This window comes from Oncorhynchus clarkii, chromosome 18 (genome assembly GCF_045791955.1).
Source record: "Oncorhynchus clarkii lewisi isolate Uvic-CL-2024 chromosome 18, UVic_Ocla_1.0, whole genome shotgun sequence".
NCBI classification, from domain to species: Eukaryota; Metazoa; Chordata; class Actinopteri; order Salmoniformes; family Salmonidae; genus Oncorhynchus; species Oncorhynchus clarkii.
In genome coordinates, this window is record NC_092164.1 from 42871382 (window position 1) to 42886290 (window position 14909).

At 37.4% G+C, this 14909-nt stretch overlaps 17 non-coding genes across 17 annotated transcripts; all 17 read right to left on the reverse strand.

The window, feature by feature from the left end:
• Nucleotides 1-525: 525 nt before the first annotated feature.
• On the reverse strand, nucleotides 526-608 carry trnal-uaa (transfer RNA leucine (anticodon UAA)). The gene has a single exon. It is a non-coding gene; the product is annotated as a tRNA-Leu (tRNA).
• Nucleotides 609-1345: 737 nt separating this feature from the next.
• trnal-uaa (transfer RNA leucine (anticodon UAA)) lies at nucleotides 1346-1428 on the reverse strand. The gene has a single exon. It is a non-coding gene; the product is annotated as a tRNA-Leu (tRNA).
• Nucleotides 1429-2164: 736 nt separating this feature from the next.
• trnal-uaa (transfer RNA leucine (anticodon UAA)) lies at nucleotides 2165-2247 on the reverse strand. Its single transcript has one exon. It is a non-coding gene; the product is annotated as a tRNA-Leu (tRNA).
• A 736-nt stretch (nucleotides 2248-2983) lies between these two features.
• On the reverse strand, nucleotides 2984-3066 carry trnal-uaa (transfer RNA leucine (anticodon UAA)). The gene has a single exon. It is a non-coding gene; the product is annotated as a tRNA-Leu (tRNA).
• A 737-nt stretch (nucleotides 3067-3803) lies between these two features.
• Nucleotides 3804-3886, reverse strand: trnal-uaa (transfer RNA leucine (anticodon UAA)). Its single transcript has one exon. It is a non-coding gene; the product is annotated as a tRNA-Leu (tRNA).
• A 1558-nt stretch (nucleotides 3887-5444) lies between these two features.
• Nucleotides 5445-5519, reverse strand: trnal-uaa (transfer RNA leucine (anticodon UAA)). Its single transcript has one exon. It is a non-coding gene; the product is annotated as a tRNA-Leu (tRNA).
• Nucleotides 5520-6256: 737 nt separating this feature from the next.
• Nucleotides 6257-6339, reverse strand: trnal-uaa (transfer RNA leucine (anticodon UAA)). The gene has a single exon. It is a non-coding gene; the product is annotated as a tRNA-Leu (tRNA).
• A 737-nt stretch (nucleotides 6340-7076) lies between these two features.
• On the reverse strand, nucleotides 7077-7159 carry trnal-uaa (transfer RNA leucine (anticodon UAA)). Its single transcript has one exon. It is a non-coding gene; the product is annotated as a tRNA-Leu (tRNA).
• Nucleotides 7160-7895: 736 nt separating this feature from the next.
• trnal-uaa (transfer RNA leucine (anticodon UAA)) lies at nucleotides 7896-7978 on the reverse strand. Its single transcript has one exon. It is a non-coding gene; the product is annotated as a tRNA-Leu (tRNA).
• A 737-nt stretch (nucleotides 7979-8715) lies between these two features.
• trnal-uaa (transfer RNA leucine (anticodon UAA)) lies at nucleotides 8716-8798 on the reverse strand. The gene has a single exon. It is a non-coding gene; the product is annotated as a tRNA-Leu (tRNA).
• A 737-nt stretch (nucleotides 8799-9535) lies between these two features.
• Nucleotides 9536-9618, reverse strand: trnal-uaa (transfer RNA leucine (anticodon UAA)). The gene has a single exon. It is a non-coding gene; the product is annotated as a tRNA-Leu (tRNA).
• Nucleotides 9619-10355: 737 nt separating this feature from the next.
• On the reverse strand, nucleotides 10356-10438 carry trnal-uaa (transfer RNA leucine (anticodon UAA)). Its single transcript has one exon. It is a non-coding gene; the product is annotated as a tRNA-Leu (tRNA).
• Nucleotides 10439-11175: 737 nt separating this feature from the next.
• Nucleotides 11176-11258, reverse strand: trnal-uaa (transfer RNA leucine (anticodon UAA)). The gene has a single exon. It is a non-coding gene; the product is annotated as a tRNA-Leu (tRNA).
• A 737-nt stretch (nucleotides 11259-11995) lies between these two features.
• On the reverse strand, nucleotides 11996-12078 carry trnal-uaa (transfer RNA leucine (anticodon UAA)). The gene has a single exon. It is a non-coding gene; the product is annotated as a tRNA-Leu (tRNA).
• A 737-nt stretch (nucleotides 12079-12815) lies between these two features.
• Nucleotides 12816-12898, reverse strand: trnal-uaa (transfer RNA leucine (anticodon UAA)). The gene has a single exon. It is a non-coding gene; the product is annotated as a tRNA-Leu (tRNA).
• Nucleotides 12899-13634: 736 nt separating this feature from the next.
• On the reverse strand, nucleotides 13635-13717 carry trnal-uaa (transfer RNA leucine (anticodon UAA)). The gene has a single exon. It is a non-coding gene; the product is annotated as a tRNA-Leu (tRNA).
• Nucleotides 13718-14454: 737 nt separating this feature from the next.
• trnal-uaa (transfer RNA leucine (anticodon UAA)) lies at nucleotides 14455-14537 on the reverse strand. Its single transcript has one exon. It is a non-coding gene; the product is annotated as a tRNA-Leu (tRNA).
• Between the last annotated feature and the right edge of the window lie 372 nt (nucleotides 14538-14909).

Consider the following 14909-nt stretch of genomic DNA (forward strand, 5'->3'; position numbering starts at 1 on the left):
ATCTACAAGATTAAAACGAGCTGAGTCAAAATGGAAGAGTTTGTCAAAGTAATTTCTTTCAGATTTCATCAACGGTGAATGTAAATGAGTGTTGATTACATCCAAAGTAAGTTTTTTCCAGGAATGGGGTTGGTACCCACAAGAACATTCTGCTCATTAGATTTTTATTGCAACAGTCTAAACCACTCAGCCATCCTGGTGTAAAGTACAATCAAGAGCCCAGTGAAATTGGAATGAGGAGCACACAGTCAGTTATTTTGGGTTTGAGCCAGACAAGATCTAAATGAGACTTGTTGACATGCAAATCAAACTTAATACAAGAATGGGGTTTCGAAGCAAGAAGATTAATAATTAAGTTGATAATGACTCTAACACCATAACCACTTAGGTATCATTTGTGTTTTTAAAGGATAAATACTTGAAGGCGGAATAACGGGAACAAAGACAATTCTTTCAGCTTTCATACAAAGACATTTCAAATAATTGAAAGGACAATTGATTACATCCAAATGATAGAAGGACTCATACCAGGAGTGGGGTTCGAACCCACGAGGACATATTTCCATTGGATCTTAAGTCTAACGCCTTAACCTCTCGGCCATCCTGGTGCTATAAACACAAAAACAAGGGCCCAGTCAAAATGGAATAAGGAACACACAGTTAGATCTTTTGGCTTTGATCCAGACAATATGTAAATGAAACTTGATTACATCCCAATCAAACTTTCTACCAGATGTAGGTTTGGAACAAACAAGAACATTTTAATTTCGATCGTGAGTCTAACGCCTTAAACACACTGACATCCAGGTGTTTCTAAAAGACTAACAAGAGCTGAGTCAAAGTAGAAGATCTTGTCATAGTCAGTTCATTCAGATTTGATCCACGCTAATTGGAAATGAATGAAAGGTGGGTTGATTACATCCAAAGTAAGTTTTTTCCAGGAATGCGGTTGGTACCCACAAGAAGATAGCATTCATTGGATTTTTATTCCAACAGTCTAAACCACTCAGCCATCCTGGTGTAAAGTACAATCAAGAGCCCAGTGAAATTGGAATGAGGAGCACACAGTCAGTTATTTTGGGTTTGAGCCAGACAAGATCTAAATGAGACTTGTTGACATGCAAATCAAACTTAATACAAGAATGGGGTTTCGAAGCAAGAATAATAATAATTAAGTTGATAATGACTCTAACACCATAACCACTTAGGTATCATTTGTGTTTTTAAAGGATAAATACTTGAAGGCGGAATAACGGTAACAAAGACAATTCTTTCAGCTTTCATAAAAATAAATTTCAAGTGAGTGAAAGGACAATTGATTACATCCAAATGATAGAAGAACTCATACCAGGAGTGGGGTTCGAACCCACGAGGACATATGTCCATTGGATCTTAAGTCCAACGCCTTAACCTCTCGGCCATCCTGGTGTTATAAACACAAAATCAAGCTCGCAGTCAAAATGGAATAAGGAACACACAGTTAGATCTTTTGGCTTTGATCCAGACAATATGTAAATTAAACTTGATTACATCCCAATCAAACTTTCTACCAGATGTAGGTTTGGAACAAACAAGAACATTTTAATTTCGATCATGAGTCTAACGCCTTAGACACATTGACATCCAGGTGTTTCTAAAAGACTAACAAGAGCTGAGTCAAAGTAGATGATCTTGTCATAGTCAGTTCATTCAGATTTGATCCACGCTAATTGGAAATGAATGAAAGGTGGGTTGATTACATCCAAAGTAAGTTTTTCCAGGAATGCGGTTGGTATCCACAAGAAGATAGCATTCATTGGATTTTTATTCCAACAGTCTAAACCACTCAGCCATCCTGGTGTAAAGTACAATCAAGAGCCCAGTGAAATTGGAATGAGGAGCACACAGTCATATATTTTGGGTTTGAGCCAGACAAGATCTAAATGAGACTTGTTGACATGCAAATCAAACTTAATACAAGAATGGGGTTTCGAAGCAAGAATAATAATAATTAAGTTGATAATGACTCTAACACCATAACCACTTAGGTATCATTTGTGTTTTTAAAGGATAAATACTTGAAGGCGGAATAACGGGAACAAAGACAATTCTTTCAGCTTTCATAAAAATAAATTTCAAGTGAGTGAAAGGACAATTGATTACATCCAAATGATAGAAGAACTCATACCAGGAGTGGGGTTCGAACCCACGAGGACATATGTCCATTGGATCTTAAGTCCAACGCCTTAACCTCTCGGCCATCCTGGTGTTATAAACACAAAATCAAGCGCGCAGTCAAAATGGAATAAGGAACACACAGTTAGATCTTTTGGCTTTGATCCAGACAATATGTAAATTAAACTTGATTACATCCCAATCAAACTTTCTACCAGATGTAGGTTTGGAACAAACAAGAACATTTTAATTTCGATCATGAGTCTAACGCCTTAAACACACTGACATCCAGGTGTTTCTAAAAGACTAACAAGAGCTGAGTCAAAGTAGATGATCTTGTCATAGTCAGTTCATTCAGATTTGATCCACGCTAATTGGAAATGAATGAAAGGTGGGTTGATTACATCCAAAGTAAGTTTTTCCAGGAATGCGGTTGGTATCCACAAGAAGATAGCATTCATTGGATTTTTATTCCAACAGTCTAAACCACTCAGCCATCCTGGTGTAAAGTACAATCAAGAGCCCAGTGAAATTGGAATGAGGAGCACACAGTCAGTTATTTTGGGTTTGAGCCAGACAAGATCTAAATGAGACTTGTTGACATGCAAATCAAACTTAATACAAGAATGGGGTTTCGAAGCAAGAATAATAATAATTAAGTTGATAATGACTCTAACACCATAACCACTTAGGTATCATTTGTGTTTTTAAAGGATAAATACTTGAAGGCGGAATAACGGGAACAAAGACAATTCTTTCAGCTTTCATAAAAAGAAATTTCAAGTGAGTGAAAGGACAATTGATTACATCCAAATGATAGAAGAACTCATACCAGGAGTGGGGTTCGAACCCACGAGGACATATGTCCATTGGATCTTAAGTCCAACGCCTTAACCTCTCGGCCATCCTGGTGTTATAAACACAAAATCAAGCGCGCAGTCAAAATGGAATAAGGAACACACAGTTAGATCTTTTGGCTTTGATCCAGACAATATGTAAATGAAACTTGATTACATCCCAATCAAACTTTCTACCAGATGTAGGTTTGGAACAAACAAGAACATTTTAATTTCGATCGTGAACCTAACGCCTTAAACACACTGACATCCAGGTGTTTCTAAAAGACTAACAAGAGCTGAGTCAAAGTAGATGATCTTGTCATAGTCAGTTCATTCAGATTTGATCCACGCTAATTGGAAATGAATGAAAGGTGGGTTGATTACATCCAAAGTAAGTTTTTTCCAGGAATGCGGTTGGTACCCACAAGAAGATAGCATTCATTGGATTTTTATTCCAACAGTCTAAACCACTCAGCCATCCTGGTGTAAAGTACAATCAAGAGCCCAGTGAAATTGGAATGAGGAGCACACAGTCAGTTATTTTGGGTTTGAGCCAGACAAGATCTAAATGAGACTTGTTGACATGCAAATCAAACTTAATACAAGAATGGGGTTTCGAAGCAAGAAGAATAATAATTAAGTTGATAATGACTCTAACACCATAACCACTTAGGTATCATTTGTGTTTTTAAAGGATAAATACTTGAAGGCGGAATAACGGGAACAAAGACAATTCTTTCAGCTTTCATACAAAGAAATTTCAAATGAGTGAAAGGACAATTGATTACATCCAAATGATAGAAGAACTCATACCAGGAGTGGGGTTCAAACCCACGAGGACATATTTCCATTGGATCTTAAGTCTAACGCCTTAACCTCTCGGCCATCCTGGTGGTATAAACACAAAATCAAGGGCCCAGTCAAAATGGAATAAGGAACACACAGTTAGATCTTTTGGCTTTGATCCAGACAATATGTAAATGAAACTTGATTACATCCCAATCAAACTTTCTACCAGATGTAGGTTTGGAACAAACAAGAACATTTTAATTTCGATCGTGAACCTAACGCCTTAAACACACTGACATCCAGGTGTTTCTAAAAGACTAACAAGAGCTGAGTCAAAGTAGAAGATCTTGTCATAGTCAGTTCATTCAGATTTGATCCACGCTAATTGGAAATGAATGAAAGGTGGGTTGATTACATCCAAAGTAAGTTTTTTCCAGGAATGCGGTTGGTACCCACAAGAAGATAGCATTCATTGGATTTTTATTCCAACAGTCTAAACCACTCAGCCATCCTGGTGTAAAGTACAATCAAGAGCCCAGTGAAATTGGAATGAGGAGCACACAGTCAGTTATTTTGGGTTTGAGCCAGACAAGATCTAAATGAGACTTGTTGACATGCAAATCAAACTTAATACAAGAATGGGGTTTCGAAGCAAGAAGATTAATAATTAAGTTGATAATGACTCTAACACCATAACCACTTAGGTATCATTTGTGTTTTTAAAGGATAAATACTTGAAGGCGGAATAACGGGAACAAAGAAAATTCTTTCAGCTTTCATACAAAGAAATTTCAAATGATTGAAAGGACAATTGATTACATCCAAATGATAGAAGAACTCATACCAGGAGTGGGGTTCAAACCCACGAGGACATATGTCCACTGTATCTTAAGTCTAACGCCTTAACCTCTCGGCCATCCTGGTGCTAAGAACACAAAATCAAGGGCCCAGTCAAAATGGAATAAGGAACACACAGTTAGATCTTTTGGCTTTGATCCAGACAATATGTAAATGAAACTTGATTACATCCCAATCAAACTTTCTACCAGATGTAGGTTTGGAACAAACAAGAACATTTTAATTTCGATCATGAGTCTAACGCCTTAAACACACTGACATCCAGGTGTTTCTAAAAGACTAACAAGAGCTGAGTCAAAGTAGATGATCTTGTCATAGTCAGTTCATTCAGATTTGATCCACGCTAATTGGAAATGAATGAAAGGTGGGTTGATTACATCCAAAGTAAGTTTTTTTCCAGGAATGCGGTTGGTACCCACAAGAAGATAGCATTCATTGGATTTTTATTCCAACAGTCTAAACCACTCAGCCATCCTGGTGTAAAGTACAATCAAGAGCCCAGTGAAATTGGAATGAGGAGCACACAGTCAGTTATTTTGGGTTTGAGCCAGACAAGATCTAAATGAGACTTGTTGACATGCAAATCAAACTTAATACAAGAATGGGGTTTCGAAGCAAGAATAATAATAATTAAGTTGATAATGACTCTAACACCATAACCACTTAGGTATCATTTGTGTTTTTAAAGGATAAATACTTGAAGGCGGAATAACGGGAACAAAGACAATTCTTTCAGCTTTCATCCAAAGAAATGTCAAATGAGTGAAAGGACAATTGATTACATCCAAATGATAGAAGAACTCATACCAGGAGTGGGGTTCGAACCCACATGTCCATTGGATCTTAAATCCAACGCCTTAACCTCTCGGCCATCCTGGTGTTATACACACAAAATCAAGGGCGCAGTCAAAATGGAATAAGGAACACACAGTTAGATATTTTGGCTTTGATCCAGACAATATGTAAATGAAACTTGATTACATCCCAATCAAACTTTCTACCAGATGTAGGTTTGGAACAAACAAGAACATTTTAATTTCGATCATGAGTCTAACGCCTTAAACACACTGACATCCAGGTGTTTCTAAAAGACTAACAAGAGCTGAGTCAAAGTAGATGATCTTGTCATAGTCAGTTCATTCAGATTTGATCCACGCTAATTGGAAATGAATGAAAGGTGGGTTGATTACATCCAAAGTAAGTTTTTTCCAGGAATGCGGTTGGTACCCACAAGAAGATAGCATTCATTGGATTTTTATTCCAACAGTCTAAACCACTCAGCCATCCTGGTGTAAAGTACAATCAAGAGCCCAGTGAAATTGGAATGAGGAGCACACAGTCAGTTATTTTGGGTTTGAGCCAGACAAGATCTAAATGAGACTTGTTGACATGCAAATCAAACTTAATACAAGAATGGGGTTTCGAAGCAAGAAGATTAATAATTAAGTTGATAATGACTCTAACACCATAACCACTTAGGTATCATTTGTGTTTTTAAAGGATAAATACTTGAAGGCGGAATAACGGGAACAAAGACAATTCTTTCAGCTTTCATCCAAAGAAATTTCAAATGAGTGAAAGGACAATTGATTACATCCAAATGATAGAAGAACTCATACCAGGAGTGGGGTTCGAACCCACGAGGACATATGTCCATTGGATCTTAAGTCCAACGCCTTAACCTCTCGGCCATCCTGGTGCTAAGAACACAAAATCAAGGGCCCAGTCAAAATGGAATAAGGAACACACAGTTAGATCTTTTGGCTTTGATCCAGACAATATGTAAATGAAACTTGATTACATCCCAATCAAACTTTCTACCAGATGTAGGTTTGGAACAAACAAGAACATTTTAATTTCGATCATGAGTCTAACGCCTTAAACACACTGACATCCAGGTGTTTCTAAAAGACTAACAAGAGCTGAGTCAAAGTAGAAGATCTTGTCATAGTCAGTTCATTCAGATTTGATCCACGCTAATTGGAAATGAATGAAAGGTGGGTTGATTACATCCAAAGTAAGTTTTTTCCAGGAATGCGGTTGGTACCCACAAGAAGATAGCATTCATTGGATTTTTATTCCAACAGTCTAAACCACTCAGCCATCCTGGTGTAAAGTACAATCAAGAGCCCAGTGAAATTGGAATGAGGAGCACACAGTCAGTTATTTTGGGTTTGAGCCAGACAAGATCTAAATGAGACTTGTTGACATGCAAATCAAACTTAATACAAGAATGGGGTTTCGAAGCAAGAAGAATAATAATTAAGTTGATAATGACTCTAACACCATAACCACTTAGGTATCATTTGTGTTTTTAAAGGATAAATACTTGAAGGCGGAATAACGGGAACAAAGACAATTCTTTCAGCTTTCATCCAAAGAAATTTCAAATGAGTGAAAGGACAATTGATTACATCCAAATGATAGAAGAACTCATACCAGGAGTGGGGTTCAAACCCACGAGGACATATGTCCATTGGATCTTAAGTCCAACGCCTTAACCTCTCGGCCATCCTGGTGCTAAAACACAAAATCAAGGGCGCAGTCAAAATGGAATAAGGAACACACAGTTAGATCTTTTGGCTTTGATCCAGACAATATGTAAATGAAACTTGATTACATCCCAATCAAACTTTCTACCAGATGTAGGTTTGGAACAAACAAGAACATTTTAATTTCGATCATGAGTCTAACGCCTTAAACACACTGACATCCAGGTGTTTCTAAAAGACTAACAAGAGCTGAGTCAAAGTAGATGATCTTGTCATAGTCAGTTCATTCAGATTTGATCCACGCTAATTGGAAATGAATGAAAGGTGGGTTGATTACATCCAAAGTAAGTTTTTTCCAGGAATGCGGTTGGTACCCACAAGAAGATAGCATTCATTGGATTTTTATTCCAACAGTCTAAACCACTCAGCCATCCTGGTGTAAAGTACAATCAAGAGCCCAGTGAAATTGGAATGAGGAGCACACAGTCAGTTATTTTGGGTTTGAGCCAGACAAGATCTAAATGAGACTTGTTGACATGCAAATCAAACTTAATACAAGAATGGGGTTTCGAAGCAAGAAGAATAATAATTAAGTTGATAATGACTCTAACACCATAACCACTTAGGTATCATTTGTGTTTTTAAAGGATAAATACTTAAAGGCGGAATAACGGGAACAAAGACAATTCTTTCAGCTTTCATCCAAAGAAATGTCAAATGAGTGAAAGGACAATTGATTACATCCAAATGATAGAAGAACTCATACCAGGAGTGGGGTTCGAACCCATGAGGACATATGTCCATTGGATCTTAAGTCCAACGCCTTAACCTCTCGGCCATCCTGGTGCTATAAACACAAAATCAAGGGAGCAGTCAAAATGGAATAAGGAACACACAGTTAGATCTTTTAGCTTTGATCCAGACAATATGTCAATGAAACTTGATTACATCCCAATCAAACTTTCTACCAGATGTAGGTTTGGAACAAACAAGAACATTTTAATTTCGATCATGAGTCTAACGCCTTAAACACACTGACATCCAGGTGTTTCTAAAAGACTAACAAGAGCTGAGTCAAAGTAGAAGATCTTGTCATAGTCAGTTCATTCAGATTTGATCCACGCTAATTGGAAATGAATGAAAGGTGGGTTGATTACATCCAAAGTAAGTTTTTTCCAGGAATGCGGTTGGTACCCACAAGAAGATAGCATTCATTGGATTTTTATTCCAACAGTCTAAACCACTCAGCCATCCTGGTGTAAAGTACAATCAAGAGCCCAGTGAAATTGGAATGAGGAGCACACAGTCAGTTATTTTGGGTTTGAGCCAGACAAGATCTAAATGAGACTTGTTGACATGCAAATCAAACTTAATACAAGAATGGGGTTTCGAAGCAAGAAGAATAATAATTAAGTTGATAATGACTCTAACACCATAACCACTTAGGTATCATTTGTGTTTTTAAAGGATAAATACTTGAAGGCGGAATAACGGGAACAAAGACAATTCTTTCAGCTTTCATCCAAAGAAATTTCAAATGAGTGAAAGGACAATTGATTACATCCAAATGATAGAAGAACTCATACCAGGAGTGGGGTTCAAACCCACGAGGACATATGTCCATTGGATCTTAAGTCCAACGCCTTAACCTCTCGGCCATCCTGGTGTTTTAAACACAAAATCAAGGGCGCAGTCAAAATGGAATAAGGAACACACAGTTAGATATTTTGGCTTTGATCCAGACAATATGTAAATGAAACTTGATTACATCCCAATCAAACTTTCTACCAGATGTAGGTTTGGAACAAACAAGAACATTTTAATTTCGATCATGAGTCTAACGCCTTAAACACACTGACATCCAGGTGTTTCTAAAAGACTAACAAGAGCTGAGTCAAAGTAGATGATCTTGTCATAGTCAGTTCATTCAGATTTGATCCACGCTAATTGGAAATGAATGAAAGGTGGGTTGATTACATCCAAAGTAAGTTTTTTCCAGGAATGCGGTTGGTACCCACAAGAAGATAGCATTCATTGGATTTTTATTCCAACAGTCTAAACCACTCAGCCATCCTGGTGTAAAGTACAATCAAGAGCCCAGTGAAATTGGAATGAGGAGCACACAGTCAGTTATTTTGGGTTTGAGCCAGACAAGATCTAAATGAGACTTGTTGACATGCAAATAAAACTTAATACAAGAATGGGGTTTCGAAGCAAGAAGAATAATAATTAAGTTGATAATGACTCTAACACCATAATCACTTAGGTATCATTTGTGTTTTTAAAGGATAAATACTTGAAGGCGGAATAACGGGAACAAAGACAATTCTTTCAGCTTTCATCCAAAGAAATTTCAAATGAGTGAAAGGACAATTGATTACATCCAAATGATAGAAGAACTCATACCAGGAGTGGGGTTCGAACCCACGAGGACATATGTCCATTGGATCTTAAGTCCAACGCCTTAACCTCTCGGCCATCCTGGTGCTATAAACACAAAATCAAGGGAGCAGTCAAAATGGAATAAGGAACACACAGTTAGATCTTTTGGCTTTGATCCAGACAATATGTAAATGAAACTTGATTACATCCCAATCAAACTTTCTACCAGATGTAGGTTTGGAACAAACAAGAACATTTTAATTTCGATCATGAGTCTAACGCCTTAAACACACTGACATCCAGGTGTTTCTAAAAGACTAACAAGAGCTGAGTCAAAGTAGAAGATCTTGTCATAGTCAGTTCATTCAGATTTGATCCACGCTAATTGGAAATGAATGAAAGGTGGGTTGATTACATCCAAAGTAAGTTTTTTCCAGGAATGCGGTTGGTACCCACAAGAAGATAGCATTCATTGGATTTTTATTCCAACAGTCTAAACCACTCAGCCATCCTGGTGTAAAGTACAATCAAGAGCCCAGTGAAATTGGAATGAGGAGCACACAGTCAGTTATTTTGGGTTTGAGCCAGACAAGATCTAAATGAGACTTGTTGACATGCAAATCAAACTTAATACAAGAATGGGGTTTCGAAGCAAGAAGAATAATAATTAAGTTGATAATGACTCTAACACCATAATCACTTAGGTATCATTTGTGTTTTTAAAGGATAAATACTTGAAGGCGGAATAACGGGAACAAAGACAATTCTTTCAGCTTTCATCCAAAGAAATTTCAAATGAGTGAAAGGACAATTGATTACATCCAAATGATAGAAGAACTCATACCAGGAGTGGGGTTCGAACCCACGAGGACATATGTCCATTGGATCTTAAGTCCAACGCCTTAACCTCTCGGCCATCCTGGTGCTATAAACACAAAATCAAGGGAGCAGTCAAAATGGAATAAGGAACACACAGTTAGATCTTTTGGCTTTGATCCAGACAATATGTAAATGAAACTTGATTACATCCCAATCAAACTTTCTACCAGATGTAGGTTTGGAACAAACAAGAACATTTTAATTTCGATCATGAGTCTAACGCCTTAAACACACTGACATCCAGGTGTTTCTAAAAGACTAACAAGAGCTGAGTCAAAGTAGAAGATCTTGTCATAGTCAGTTCATTCAGATTTGATCCACGCTAATTGGAAATGAATGAAAGGTGGGTTGATTACATCCAAAGTAAGTTTTTTCCAGGAATGCGGTTGGTACCCACAAGAAGATAGCATTCATTGGATTTTTATTCCAACAGTCTAAACCACTCAGCCATCCTGGTGTAAAGTACAATCAAGAGCCCAGTGAAATTGGAATGAGGAGCACACAGTCAGTTATTTTGGGTTTGAGCCAGACAAGATCTAAATGAGACTTGTTGACATGCAAATCAAACTTAATACAAGAATGGGGTTTCGAAGCAAGAAGAATAATAATTAAGTTGATAATGACTCTAACACCATAACCACTTAGGTATCATTTGTGTTTTTAAAGGATAAATACTTGAAGGCGGAATAACGGGAACAAAGACAATTCTTTCAGCTTTCATCCAAAGAAATTTCAAATGAGTGAAAGGACAATTGATTACATCCAAATGATAGAAGAACTCATACCAGGAGTGGGGTTCAAACCCACGAGGACATATGTCCATTGGATCTTAAGTCCAACGCCTTAACCTCTCGGCCATCCTGGTGTTATAAACACAAAATCAAGGGCGCAGTCAAAATGGAATAAGGAACACACAGTTAGATCTTTTGGCTTTGATCCAGACAATATGTAAATGAAACTTGATTACATCCCAATCAAACTTTCTACCAGATGTAGGTTTGGAACAAACAAGAACATTTTAATTTCGATCATGAGTCTAACGCCTTAAACACACTGACATCCAGGTGTTTCTAAAAGACTAACAAGAGCTGAGTCAAAGTAGAAGATCTTGTCATCGTCAGTTCATTCACATTTGATCCACGCTAATTGGAAATGAATGAAAGGTGGGTTGATTACATCCAAAGTAAGTTTTTTCCAGGAATGCGGTTGGTACCCACAAGAAGATAGCATTCATTGGATTTTTATTCCAACAGTCTAAACCACTCAGCCATCCTGGTGTAAAGTACAATCAAGAGCCCAGTGAAATTGGAATGAGGAGCACACAGTCAGTTATTTTGGGTTTGAGCCAGACAAGATCTAAATGAGACTTGTTGACATGCAAATCAAACTTAATACAAGAATGGGGTTTCGAAGCAAGAAGAATAATAATTAAGTTGATAATGACTCTAACACCATAATCACTTAGGTATCATTTGTGTTTTTAAAGGATAAATACTTGAAGGCGGAATAACGGGAACAAAGACAATTTTTTCAGCTTTCATCCAAAGAAATTTATAATGAGTGAAAGGACAATTGATTACATCCAAATGATAGAAGAACTCATACCAGGAGTGGGGTTCGAACCCACGAGGACATATGTCCATTGGATCTTAAGTCCAACGCCTTAACCTCTCGGCCATCCTGGTGTTATAAACACAAAATCAAGGGCGCAGTCAAAATGGAATAAGGAACACACAGTTAGATCTTTTGGCTTTGATCCAGACAATATGTAAATTAAACTTGATTACATCCCAATCAAACTTTCTACCAGATGTAGGTTTGGAACAAACAAGAACATTTTAATTTCGATCATGAGTCTAACGCCTTAAACACACTGACATCCAGGTGTTTCTAAAAGACTAACAAGAGCTGAGTCAAAGTAGAAGATCTTGTCATAGTCAGTTCATTCAGATTTGATCCACACTAATTGGAAATGAATGAAAGGTGGGTTGATTACATCCAAAGTAAGTTTTTTCCAGGAATGCGGTTGGTACCCACAAGAAGATAGAATTCATTGGATTTTTATTCCAACAGTCTAAACCACTCAGCCATCCTGGTGTAAAGTACAATCAAGAGCCCAGTGAAATTGGAATGAGGAGCACACAGTCAGTTATTTTGGGTTTGAGCCAGACAAGATCTAAATGAGACTTGTTGACATGCAAATCAAACTTAATACAAGAATGGGGTTTCGAAGCAAGAAGAATAATAATTAAGTTGATAAAGACTCTAACACCATAATCACTTAGGTATCATTTGTGTTTTTAAAGGATAAATACTTGAAGGCGGAATAACGGGAACAAAGACAATTCTTTCAGCTTTCATCCAAAGAAATTTCAAATGAGTGAAAGGACAATTGATTACATCCAAATGATAGAAGAACTCATACCAGGAGTGGGGTTCGAACCCACGAGGACATATGTCCATTGGATCTTAAGTCCAACGCCTTAACCTCTCGGCCATCCTGGTGCTATAAACACAAAATCAAGGGAGCAGTCAAAATGGAATAAGGAACACACAGTTAGATCTTTTGGCTTTGATCCAGACAATATGTAAATGAAACTTGATTACATCCCAATCAAACTTTCTACCAGATGTAGGTTTGGAACAAACAAGAACATTTTAATTTCGATCATGAGTCTAACGCCTTAAACACACTGACATCCAGGTGTTTCTAAAAGACTAACAAGAGCTGAGTCAAAGTAGAAGATCTTGTCATAGTCAGTTCATTCAGATTTGATCCACGCTAATTGGAAATGAATGAAAGGTGGGTTGATTACATCCAAAGTAAGTTTTTTCCAGGAATGCGGTTGGTACCCACAAGAAGATAGAATTCATTGGATTTTTATTCCAACAGTCTAAACCACTCAGCCATCCTGGTGTAAAGTACAATCAAGAGCCCAGTGAAATTGGAATGAGGAGCACACAGTCAGTTTTATGGGTTTGAGCCAGACAAGATCTAAATGAGACTTGTTGACATGCAAATCAAACTTAATACAAGAATGGGGTTTCGAAGCAAGAAGAATAATAATTAAGTTGATAAAGACTCTAACACCATAATCACTTAGGTATCATTTGTGTTTTTAAAGGATAAATACTTGAAGGCGGAATAACGGGAACAAAGACAATTCTTTCAGCTTTCATCCAAAGAAATTTCAAGTGAGTGAAAGGACAATTGATTACATCCAAATGATAGAAGGACTCATACCAGGAGTGGGGTTCGAACCCACGAGGACATATGTCCATTGGATCTTAAGTCCAACGCCTTAACCTCTCGGCCATCCTGGTGTTTTAAACACAAAATCAAGGGCGCAGTCAAAATGGAATAAGGAACACACAGTTTGATATTTTGGCTTTGATCCAGACAATATGTAAATGAAACTTGATTACATCCCAATCAAACTTTCTACCAGATGTAGGTTTGGAACAAACAAGAACATTTTAACTTCGATCATGAGTCTAACGCCTTAAACACACTGACATCCAGGTGTTTCTAAAAGACTAACAAGAGCTGAGTCAAAGTAGATGATCTTGTCATAGTCAGTTCATTCAGATTTGATCCACGCTAATTGGAAATGAATGAAAGGTGGGTTGATTACATCCAAGGTAAGTTTTTTCCAGGAATGCGGTTGGTACCCACAAGAAGATAGCATTCATTGGATTTTTATTCCAACAGTCTAAACCACTCAGCCATCCTGGTGTAAAGTACAATCAAGAGCCCAGTGAAATTGGAATGAGGAGCACACAGTCAGTTATTTTGGGTTTGAGCCAGACAAGATCTAAATGAGACTTGTTGACATGCAAATCAAACTTAATACAAGAATGGGGTTTCGAAGCAAGAAGAATAATAATTAAGTTGATAATGACTCTAACACCATAATCACTTAGGTATCATTTGTGTTTTTAAAGGATAAATACTTGAAGGCGGAATAACGGGAACAAAGACAATTCTTTCAGCTTTCATCCAAAGAAATTTCAAATGAGTGAAAGGACAATTGATTACATCCAAATGATAGAAGAACTCATACCAGGAGTGGGGTTCGAACCCACGAGGACATATGCCCATTGGATCTTAAGTCCAACGCCTTAACCTCTCGGCCATCCTGGTGCTATAAACACAAAATCAAGGAAGCAGTCAAAATGGAATAAGGAACACACAGTTAGATCTTTTGGCTTTGATCCAGACAATATGTAAATGAAACTTGATTACATCCCAATCAAACTTTCTACCAGATGTAGGTTTGGAACAAACAAGAACATTTTAATTTCGATCATGAGTCTAACGCCTTAAACACACTGACATCCAGGTGTTTCTAAAAGACTAACAAGAGCTGAGTCAAAGTAGAAGATCTTGTCATAGTCAGTTCATTCAGATTTGATCCACGCTAATTGGAAATGAATGAAAGGTGGGTTGATTACATCCAAAGTAAGTTTTTTCCAGGAATGCGGTTGGTACCCACAAGAAGATAGCATTCATTGG